Source organism: Mus caroli, unplaced genomic scaffold (assembly GCF_978045245.1).
Source record: "Mus caroli unplaced genomic scaffold, Mus_caroli_1 scaffold_10, whole genome shotgun sequence".
Lineage (NCBI taxonomy): Eukaryota > Metazoa > Chordata > Mammalia > Rodentia > Muridae > Mus > Mus caroli.
The window spans coordinates 57,064,587-57,076,827 of record NW_028227265.1 but is presented as its reverse complement, the minus strand read 5'-3'; the positions used below and the strand labels follow the sequence as shown (position 1 = coordinate 57,076,827).

Sequence of the window (12,241 nt, the reverse complement as noted above, 5' to 3'; positions counted from 1 at the left end):
ACAAAGCAAGATGTCACAAACTATAAGATCTGAATGTCACATGGCTAGGAGGGCCTCTGGAACACCACCTGAGCAATAATGCAGCCCCATGAAACCAGATGAGAGAAGGCCCGAGACACTAAGAGGCTCTGTGCACAACAAGCAGGGTGAGGACTAGTGCTGAGCTTCATGGTGACAGGAAGCTAATGATCCACAGGCTCATGTATAGGATCCCACTCTAAGCCAGCCTTTCCACTGGGCAGGTGCCAGGATTGTCATTCTGGAAAGAGTAGGACCAAAAAGCTATGACTGATGTGACTGGACATCCCATCAGCACAGCCACACACAGTAGCAAAGCATGAGTAGGGGGGAGGGGAAGGGTGTGTGAAGAGTTTCCAGAGCAAGAGGGGACAAAGCAAGATGTCACAAACTATAAGATGTATATGGCTAGTGAGACTAGCCATATTGGTGAGCTCCAGGTTTGATTGAGAGATCCTGTCTCAGTGATCAGGCGGAGGAGTGAGTGATAATTCCCTGCACCAACTTGAGCTGCCCTTTATGCATGTGCACACATGTATTCAATACACATGTACATGGGAAACTACTTCAATGAACCCCAGATAGAAACATGGAAGTTGAAAGTAAGCTCCAAAATGGGTGCAGGAGAGGATCTGCAGTTGTGGGATGATAGATGTTCCTGAGGAGTTCAGAGCACAGGGCAGGGTAACATGGCACTGCAGGTTCTAGGTAGACAAGCAGTCAGAAACTGTGGGGGTGGAGTTTAGACAGAATACCAACAAAGCTGGTTGTCCATAGCCCTAAGTCCTCTCTATCCTATGATATTACCTGCCACACTGGGTAACATGGAAAAACAGTCTGCAACCCTACCGACTGTTCATGAGGAACCGCCCAGCTCCAGCACTTGGGAGGAGGTGTCAGCTAGTAGCCCCCAGGAGGTTGTTCCATTTGACATACCACAAGCAACCTAGTGACCTTCAGGTTTCCTGCTGCTGCCCTGATCTATGGTGGCTGAATCACTTCATGTTTTGATTGTCTCGCCCACCCATAGCCTAGCCCAGAGAGCTGCCTTCTTACAGGAGGTTCTTGGGGATGATCCATACTCAGAGAGATACCAACAGAATTCAAGTCCAGGTCCCAATTTTCTTACTGGCTGTCACCTAAAATGCTGCTCCTAGCTTCAGGAGTACATCATGTCCCTGTGCTCCCAGCCCTCTACATACCTTCAATACCAGCCCCGGAATCCTGATCACGTATAGCCCAGAATTGTTCCTGTCTCTAGTCCGCACCTTAGCCATGTCTTGTCAGGTAAGATACCAGGCCTAGGTTGGTTCCCAGACTAGGAGGTAGATAGCCTATAGGCCATGGGTATCCCCCAGCTTTTCTAGTCTGCCCATTTCCAGCGGAAGGCAGTCACCATGTCTTTCTTGCTTCAGGGCTCTGCCTCCTGGGAGAGAAACTGTACTGAGAAGAGAGCAGTCAGCATCCCTTGTACTGTCCCACAGCTTTCACTAAGCCATCCCTCTGTCAACAAGGCAGGCCCCTCCTTGGGAACAAGGCCTTCCACATGTGATATTTTCTCTGGGGCTGGGACTGTAAACACATCCAGATTACAACACTGGTCCTGCTGCCCCATGGGTAGGTGGCCTACCTAGAGACATGGCTCTTGTACTCACCCCTGAAATGGGATGGGCAGGGATTCCATGCAAAGAGTGTGCAATGAGGAGATCATTCCTAAGAGAAGATAAAGTCAAGTGTTCCCTGGCCTGGGATCTTGGTGCCACTGGGCTCCTGAGCTTACTCCATGGCTTCATCTCCATCTAGTGACCTCACTCTGGTATATTTAGAGCCCTGGGTCCCCACATACTCCTGACCTAGCAGTCCTTGCTGAAAGGAATTTGCCCAAGCCCCAGTGGCCTGGCAGCACAGAGTGTCCTTGTCCTAGGACAGAAACCATTCTGCTCCCAGACAGGAGGAGGGGGCAGAACACCTAGGGGAACCAGATATTGGGTTGGTGCAAAGGAAAACACACACACACACACACACACACACACACACACACACACACACACACACAAATGCTAAGCCGTGCACAGACCAGCCATAGTGCCTTCTGGGGTTATATGGGTCAAGGTCTAAGGGCCTTGCCTAAGGGGCCACTTTTATCAGTATGGGCTTCCAGGGGGCCCTGAGGGAAATGCCATATCCTCTGTGTTCCCCTGCAGCTGTAGGTCATTCACCTAAGGAACTGCCTGCCACACTTACAAGGTCCACACTGCTGGAGCCACACACTGGAGCCAGTGTAAGTAGACCAACCATCAGAGCAGTGAGTGAGTTAAGGTGAGCTAACCTGCCTAGGTTAAAAAAAAAAAAAAGAAGAAGAAGAAAAAAAGCAAGGAAGAGCTGGAAGAAGTGATATGGGCTGGCAGGTAGGCTCAGGTGCTCTACCACTAGGACAAAGCTGTTAAGGCTAATCCACTGCCACCATCATAACAGACACCCTATCTTTTCTTGGTTGTTCCTCTTACCTGCATGTCAATACCCACCCACTCATCTCCTGAATGCTGTTCTGACTGCCTGGGGAGCTCTTGGCAGTGCTCTGAAAGACAGCTTCAGGGCAGGTCTGTAGCTCAAAGTCCTAGTTGCAGTCCTGAGGGCCATTTACAACCTGCTGCTGTCAAAAATAGCCTGGTTCTTTTCACTCTTTGGGACTCATTCCCAGTGCCCAAATATTCCCAAGCACCCTGCCAAATGGTTTTCCCATCAGGAGAGCTACGGCACCAGGCCTTGTACATAGTGCTGCCTGAATAGACACAGATCAATCTGTAACAAGCAGTATGGCCAAGCTTGCCTCCCTTCCCTTCTCCATCAGTGACAGGCTCTACCCATTCATTTGCATTGCTGGACATCCAGTGTGGTAGTGCCTGCCTGTGTACAGTGGCTCCAATGGAGAGGCATATTTGCAGTGGCCAGCAGAGGCACTAAAGAAGCAGGTGGCATCTCTGTGGGAGCCACACAAAGGTGTGTCAAGGAACCACCACAGGCCCAGATGGAACATGAATATTCATGATAGAGCATTGAAGAAGAGTGTAGAGGACAAAGTCAGGCCAATGGGTGCATGCCTTAGGGCATCTAAGGAGACATCAGGAGGTTCTTTGTCCTTCATCACCCTTCTTCCTGGTTACCATGAGATGATCATGCTCTGCCACATGCTCCCACTTCAATGTGGAAAACCTAAGGGGTGTGTGCGTGCCTGTGTGTGACTCTTTCCTACAGTTAAATTGATTGTGCTGGGCATTTTGTCATGGTAATGGGAAGGTAACACCCCAAGGCCTGTTCTGAGTATTAGGTGGGAATCTACCTATATACAAGATCCAAGGGCTCAAAAAGACCCTCAGTTTCATTCCCTATTAGGCCACAGCCTGTGCTGACTCAATTCCTGCTAGGTAAATCCGTGACATCTGCAGCTCAATTCACTGTGAGTCTGAGAAGAGAGGCAAGCCAGGCAGAAAACACCAGGTCTGGCACTGCTGGGATCCAGACATGGTGAATAACACCCCTCAGAAGCAGTGACTATTCTCTCTACTAGTTACTATTCCCTTTTATGCTTAAATTTGGCTCTAGGAGACTATGGGAGGTGGAGGTACAATGAGTGCTTTCCTGCCAGTGCCTCCAGGGCTGGGGATAGTCTGCAAGACTTCCTAACTTAACTCAGGGTACAAGGCCTTCCATCTTTGGAGACTCCAGGACTCATAGAACCCTGAAACTCCCCCACCACTCATAGAGCCAGGAGACTCATAGAACTCTGAATGTGCTTAGCTGCTCTGACAGACCTGAGCCAAAAAGTATTATACCCTAGGAGATAAGTCACTGGGACAGCTCACCAGAGTTCAACTCCAGGCAGGCCTCCTGCATTCCTCTGACTGAATCCACAGAGTCCCAAGTGGGATGGCACTAACTCAAGAGCTAGTGTGTATAGGGAGAGGCCTGGTGACTCTTCCCTACCAGAGGGTGGCTACCCATGGGGAATTTCCTGCCACAAGCTGAAACAGGGAACCAAGACACCAACCAAATCTTAAAGTCCTAGTATCCCCTCAGGTCATCTCATACATTGGCTTGTCATACTGTGAAGTGGGAACATGTGGCAGGGATACCTGCACAGCCTTGACCAGGTTCTTGGGGCCAGGCACAGCAAGGAGGAATCAGCAAACCGAGTAGTAAAGGAGCCATATTTCTGATCCATAGCCAATGGGATTTCAAATATTACTATTGTGTGGTACATAAGGCAAGGTGGAGGATGCTAAAGCTGGGGGCTTCTCATAGAGGGGTGGTGTAACCTTGTCCTGTGGGGAGTGCTGCCTGCCCAGCACTGCCTCCTACCATCCTCTAGCAGGGAAGGCCCATTCACATCTAGAACCAACTCACATCTCTGACCTCTCTAGAAGACTAGACTGTCTTGCAAACTCTGTTCACAGCAAAGGCTTGGAGTCCTCTTTAAAATGAAGCCCAGCAGGAGAAACTGGACATCATGGTGAATCTCAGTTCTGTGAGTATATCAGCACCACCAGATTCCTCCTTCCCGACTGTGCTCATAAACTCTTGGGGCCTGAGAAATGATTACCTATGGGGAATTTCCAGCTACCAGCTAAAACAGGAAACCAAGACACCAAGTCTAGTCCCAGTATCCCCACAGGTCAGCTCACCACTCTCTTTTTCTCTCCTCAGCTAACCAAAATCCCCGACGCTGGCAGTTGCCATTGTTCCCCAGAGGCATCCATACTAATGGGACCCAAGTATTGTGCAGCTTCATTTTACAGTGAGGAACTCGGTCTATGCAGGATAGGGAACTCCACATGGACCACAGAAGGCAAAAGCCTGCTGCTTTTCTGTGCAGGGTAGAGTGTACTAAGTTAGCATCCTGTGATGTACTTGCCCCAGCCAGCAACAGCAGAGAAGCACACAGGTAACACAGCTCCTTGAAGTTGGCCCCTCCAGTGTTGTGTCATTTGCCTTTCTTTTCTCAAGGGTTGTTGAAGAACCAAGTTTCATGCCCAATGGTATCCTGAAGTGGACATATACAGTGATGGCCTGAGAGTCATCTGGCCAGTGCTCCCAGGCATTGCCTGCCAGTAGCCCCAACCACATCTGTGCAGCACAGTCCTCAGGACCTACACAAACATCCCTTGAAAAAAAACAACAGTGTCTTTGTGGGTTTTAGGGGTTTTTTGTTGTTGTTTTTTTTTTTTAAGATTCATTTATTTATTATATGTAAGTACACTGTAGCTGTCTTCAGACACTCCAGAAGAGGGCATCAGATCTCATTACGGATGGTTGTGAGCCACCATGTGGTTGCTGGGATTTGAACTCGGGACCTTTGGAAGAACAGTTGGCGCTCTTAACCACTGAGCCATCTCTCCAGCCCTTTTTGTTGTTGTTGTTGTTTTTTTTTTAAAGATTTATTTATTTATTACATGTAAGTACACTGTAGCTGCCTTCAGGCACTCCAGAAGAGGGAGTCAGATCTTGTTACGGATAGTTGTGAGCCACCATGTGGTTGCTGGGATTTGAACTAAGGACCTTTGGAAGAGCAGTCGGGTGCTCTTACCTGCTGAGCCATCTCACCAGCCCTTTTTAGTCTATAGACAAAAATTTACAAAGCTCACTGAACTTAAAAGACTCTGGAAGTGTTGATTAGCAAGAAAGCTGTGCTTTCAAACCAAAACATGCCACAGATGGCACCCAAAAGCAGGCAATCTGTGAGCCTTCAGTGTGCTGTACACTCCTGGCTGACATTGTTTAGAACACCCATGAACAGAATGAGTGCTACAGGACATGCTCTCGGAGAAACAGTCTCTTCATCTTCCTTGCCTAATGCCTCGATAAGCCAGGGAGCCTGGTGGGGTTCCCAGTGTCATTAGCCATGTGGATCATGTGGTCTCCTGGGATGTCTGGTTAAGGTAGCCTCAAAGTTTCCCACTCACAACTTTCTTGGAGAAAGGACAGTGGGGCAGATCCCTCAACCACTGTCACCACTTATAAAAAGCATTTCCCTTATAAATGGGACCCACCTGCTCCCTAAGGAATTTCTAGCACCTAAGTAGCCTGTCACAATCCAAGTGTCTCTGCCTGCCCTGAAATAAGCCAAGAGCTCTGATAAGCAGAGCATGTCACAACTTGACCCAGGAGATGAAAAACCCAGCCTGGGTACAAGCAGCACGCAGACTACTCACTGTACCCCATAAAGCACTCCAGAGCATGGAACTGCAGCAGAAATTGACATCTGCGTGCACAGCTAACCGCTTCAGCAACAGAAGCTACCTGAGAGCAAAGAGTATGGCTCAGTACAACACCCACACACTGTCCTTTTGCTTTTGGTCAGGAGCAGAGAAGCAAAATGGACTCCACAGACTGTCCAGTGCACGGGGCCTTCTTGAGTGCATGAAGCTCCCATGAGTGTCATCTGTGAGTTTGCCACTGCTCTACCCATGTAACTGGAAAACTTGTAAGCCAGACACAACTTTCCATTTCTACCATCAATCCTCACAGGAGGGTTTTGGTTACCAAGTGTCTGAGGACAGCAAGTTGGGTGGGAGTCCTCCACCTGGCCTCTCTTTGATAGAAGAGTTGCTAAGAACACCAGCTGCAGGAGACTGGAAATGACCCAACACCAGGGGAGGAAACACAGTACTTGGTCCACACCTTGTGCAGAAGGCAGATCTCAAACAAGAGCAAGCCAGCTTTCCAGGAACTGTTAAGAAGCAGGCTCCAGAGCCAGCTGAACACAGGCAGTGAAGCTGTGTGTATACTCAGGCTGTTAAGAACAGATGGTGGGAGCCACCTGGTATCCTGCACTAGCTCAAAGCACAACCAGGTGCCTGCCTGAGCCCAGCTCCTCTCCCAGGAGCCTGGGAAACCACAGACAACATATTGTGCACTAACCAGGCCGTGCAGAAACACCCACAGGAACCTGGCTTCTAGGGCAGCTCCATGATACAGAAAGTCCCTACATGCCTGCCTATGTACACACCATACACATGAATAAGTAAATAAATATTATTTATATAAATAGCTTTTTACAGCCCATCCTGCTGTCCTCAGACACTTGGTCACCATAACCCCATCTGCCTGAGACCAATGGCATAGAACTTACTATACAATTCACCTAGAACTGACTTCCACATCTGCTGGGATCAGAGCAGCTGAAGGTGACCAAAGCACTTTGGAGGCACCACACAAGGACAGCTCCCTGTCACCTAGTGGAAACAAGATGCATTACCTGGGGACAGGCAGGCAGTGCTCAGGGACCAAGCACCATAAGCTCCACTCAGCATGACATGTGTCTCTATACACACCAGGGTGCCAGCTAGCCTGGCTCATGACCAACCTCATCTGCTCCCTGTGCAGTTGGCACATACCTGCCTCCATAATGTTGGTGTCATCAGTAAGATGAGGACACTTGTGTGAACAAGCAAGGAAAGAAAGCAGTAGAGAGGAGAGGAGATGGGGCAGGTAGTGGCTATCATCTGAAAAGCAGGGTAAGTGGGTAGAGTAAGGCTAAAAGGGAAAGCCCAAACCACAGTAAACAGATGAAGCATGGGCAGATAGCCCTGGAGAACCCCAGTCACTGAGAACAGAGAGTCTGTCCCACGACAGCAAGATCACACTTGTCTCCTCCCTGAAAGCAGCCATACAAAAAAGAGCAGTCAGTTCTAATCAGCTCTAGGCAGGAGGTTCTGGCCAATGCAAGTGGGCAAGAAAAAGGAAGAAGAGGCCTTCCAAACAGGAATGAGGAATGAGTGCCCACACCCTGCATTCATGTTAGTTCTTGGGAAGCACTTAGGGCATCTGAGCAGAGATACAGGACAAAGCATTTCCACCACAGGTTCCCAAGCTAAAGACTCCAAGTCAAACCCCTACTGACAAATAAATATGAAAGGCCCAAGAGATGACTCAGTGAGTAAAAGTGTGCACAACCAAGCCTGACAACCCAAGTTTAATCTCATATCCGCAGGTTGTCCCATGACCTCCACTTATGCACATGCACAAAATAAATTAATGTTAAATTAAATTCTTTTTTTTTTTAAAGATTTATTTATTTATTTATTACATGTAAGTACACTGTAGTTGTCTTCAGACACTCCAGAAGAGGGCGCCAGATCTCGTTACGGATGGTTGTGAGCCACCATGTGGTTGCTGGGATTAGAACTCTGGACCTTCGGAAGAGCAGTCGGGTGCTCTTACCCACTGAGCCATCTCTCCAGCCCTTAAATTAAATTCTTTAAAAATTATCAAGATAATTACATATAGATGAATCTTACTGCATGTAAAACTCAGCACTGAAAACTTACAAACACAGCTAAGGAAATAAAGCAGACACCAAGGTTTTGCACTCCACTGTCTAAAACCAATCCACAGAGTGGACTCAGGCAAGATCAATGTCAATTCAAGCAGATACTTTTGGGGAAAGTGACAAGATGATTCTGAAATCACATTGAGCTCAGAGACTCAACACATAAAGCCTTATCACCAAGTGTGTCCCCGGGACACACACAGTAAAAGGAGAAAACTTCTACAGATAATTCTCTAGCCTAACCCCTTCCACCTACACACACACACACACAAACACAGAGATGTATGCACACATATGCCCAAATGCACATACCACAGAAACCAACAAAAACAACAGTAACATGAACCTTTTAATTTAATAATCAGGCAAATGAGGCGGGTGCCAAGGTGTCAATGATAAGCCCTTTTATCACAGAAGATACAAAAGAGCAGACATACACTCAGGTAACCAATACCATCGGCCATTAAGAAACGCAAAGTAAAAGTCCAATAGAAATCACCACATACTCCCTGAGCAGCTAAAATCAGGACTAACTTTATCATATGTTGACAAGGTTTGAGCAAATGGCTCCCCCACCCCTCTTTCATTCATCTGGATGACATCAAACTCCTGATCCTCCCCCTATCCACACCTAGGAATACTGACATGATGAGCATGTACTGCAACACCACTGTTGGGAATATAAAGTTGTAAAATTATCTTAGAAAGTAAAACAAACCAAGGGGTTAATAATATGACTCAGTAGGTCAAGATGCTTGTCACAGAAAGCCCTGCTGCCTGAGTTGATCCCCAAAATCCAGACTCCAAGTAGCTGTCTTCCCATCTCTAATGCATATCCACACAAGCATGTATGTGAGGGAATTAAACCAACTAATCCAAAGTGTTAACAATATATACACAAAGTGTGGCTAGTAAGATGGCTCAGCTGATAAAGGTATTTGCTGTCTAGTTCCACTCCCTGGAACTCACAAAAAAGTAGAAAGCAAGAGATGACTCCATAAAATTGTCCTCTGACCTCCACATGCACACTATGACACAATGACACATCCTCAACACACAACACACATTCTCTCTCCCCACCCCACCCCCGCCTCCCTCTCTCCCTCCCTCCCTCCTCTCCTCCCTCCACACTTATACATAATAAAAAAGAATGGATTATTACTTAGCAACAAAATAAACCATTGCGCAGTATAACATGGATAAACTTCAAAATCAATATGCTGAAAAGGACAGTCTTCCACCTAACCCAAAAAGGAGTGTGTGCATGCATACAGTTTACACAATTCTAATAGGGTCAAACCAACCTACAATGGCTGAGAGGAGAACAGCACTTGTCTGGGGGTCGGGAAAGGAAAGGGGAATAATGCTAAGGAACAGGAAAAGGTTTTTTGGCAGTGATACATCTATCATTTCACATACCTATGGTAAATGGCACTACAAATGTACCTAGTTACAAACTTCAGATGTACAGTTTATTGTATGCCAATTATAGTTTAATAAAATTGAAAAAATAGGGGCAAGTTATAGCAAAGGAGGTATTGCACAAAATTAAGAGCAGTAAAGCCAACACAGGAACACTTTTTGTTGCAGAAGACAGGAATGAGCACCCTACACCCCAGAAGAAAAAAATCCCTTGGGCTGTTTCTCTCCGGTGAAATGAGGAAGGATAGCAGTTGAGCCTAAGGACCAGAAGCTTGGAGGTCTTCTAAGGACTGACAACCAAACACAGACACAGAATACATTCCCAATTTCATTTCTGACTCTGCCCAACAACTGACAAGCACCAGCTCCTCTTTCTGGAACTTGGCACATCCCTACGGATACCTGTGCACTAGAGAGATGATGTGTCCACAGCAGAATGGGAATGACTGACCTTGGATTAGGCAGGTCTCAGCAATCAGAAGCTGTGCTGTAGCTATACTGGTCAAGCCTCAGCCAGGTGCCCTAGTCTCTAACCTGCCTCCACTACACCTAAAACCCAGGAGTAGGAGCCAACTACTCAGCTTCCCAGAAAAGACAGACAGCTCTAACTTCCAGACAAACATCAGTGAGTTCCCCATAACAGCACCTGCAGCCACCCTGGGCAAAGTAGCTCAGTGCCTGGCACACTGCCTCACCCTGGGTGTGCAGGGTCTGTGTCTAGCCATCTGGAGTTCCAGTTTCCACACTATTCTCCAAACATGGGACCTGGGGTAGGTCCACAGAAGCTCTGGGAAAAGCCCCAGACCCAGCACCAGCGTCTGCTCAATAGTGGTCTGAGGGCTCCTGTCTCAACCCCACCAGATCTCTGTGACAGCCCTAAACACACAAGGAGTATGCAGAGCTCAGGTTCACATGCACAAAAGAATGCCCTCTTATGTCAGCATCAGAGTCCTCCAGAAGAGGGAGGGTATGACAAAGTTCAGAAGAGCTACCACAGGATGAAAGGCAAAGGGGTGCCTAGGGTAATGGAAGAAAAGCCATCACCACCTAGCATTGCCCAGTCAGAAACAATGGCTCCTGGCAAGCACAGGCCCTCAAACCTGCATGTTTGGCAGCCAAAAGCACTCCATGTGTCAGGGAGCTAGCTGGTCACCTCCAAGTATTGATCACACCTGTGGCATTCCCCAGCCTCAGGCACTCAGAACTCTAGGCCGAAAGGGTGCTTCCCTTCTCCTATCCCCTGCCCCTGTCAGTATTTCTAAGGGCATTTGCCTAGGTTCCAGCAGGCCTTAACACAGGGTGGGGGTGTTTTGGAGGGCCCCAGTCAACTGTTTCTTTCACTAACTACTGCCTCACAACATCACTACATATTCCAACTTTAAAATGGCAAAGACACAAAACAATGGCACAGACATGTCACATACAGCCTGCCTGCACTTTGGGTGGGTCACTGATCCACTGGTGCCCATCACAAACCAGCATGAGACATGGTACAGGGCCACTGATCACAGGCAGCAAGGAGGAAAGAACAAATTACCCACACTGGTCCCCAGTGACATCTGTCAGATGTCACCAGGATAAAGTCATGGCCATTTCACCAGCAGCAGATCCCCCAGGCTGGGCCTAAGACAAAGCTAGTACACTAGCTCCCCATTACTAACACCATGAAAGCATGCCCATTCCTGCAAGGGGGAAGCTCACTGAGCCTCTCAGGATGACAGACCTACCTGTTGATTCTCTGTACCCTCAAACCCTCTCAGCCTACCAACCTAGGTTTTGCTTACTTCCACTTCAAAACTGCCCATCACAATAATCCATCAGTGTGTCAGTAGAGAGATGAGGTCTCTTCCTACTGGGTGCCTGCCATATTTACTTCAATACTACAAATATTTGGAGTCTCTATTTCCGGGGCAAGCTGATCCCTGAATACACCAAGTCAGTATCTGGACATCACCCTTTGTCTTGTACCCAATTGCTGCCCATGAGGGGTGACAGGGACACAAGTGATTCTCATGAAGAACACAGAGAATGCTGTCCCAGAGTGGGTTGGGGAGACCTTAGCCAGGCACAGCAAGATCACTTCTGTTCCACTGAGGCCCTGGTCAATGGTGTAGGCCAGTACTCTTTCAAGCCACACTTGCTAGCAAGGCCAAATGGCTTTTGGGAGTCTTCATTTTCAAAGCGGTGGTCCTGGAAAGGCCATAAAAATGTTCTTTGGTCTACCTTCTTGGGAGCCATGAGCTGATTCCAAAATGTTATGTTATGAGGTATAAAGTACAAAGCCAAATAGGGAAGTCTCAAGGCAGTGGACAGAGAAGCTTGTGCTGCACTAGCTAGCCATCTCAGCTCACTAGGCAATGTGGCACTGAGAGACCAATGGCACCTGACAACTTCTGGTGGACCAGGACAAGACTGGTCCCTACCCCTGCCAGACTAAGGAACTATATACCAGCACTCTATTCTGGCCCAGAA

The 12,241-nt window shown here is 47.9% G+C and overlaps 1 protein-coding gene across 1 annotated transcript in view; it reads right to left on the bottom strand.

Moving 5' to 3' along the window:
- Nucleotides 1–12,241, bottom strand: part of Med26 (mediator complex subunit 26) — a 54,695-nt gene that overhangs the window by 3,301 nt on the left and 39,153 nt on the right. The gene's annotated exons all lie outside the window — the stretch shown is intronic.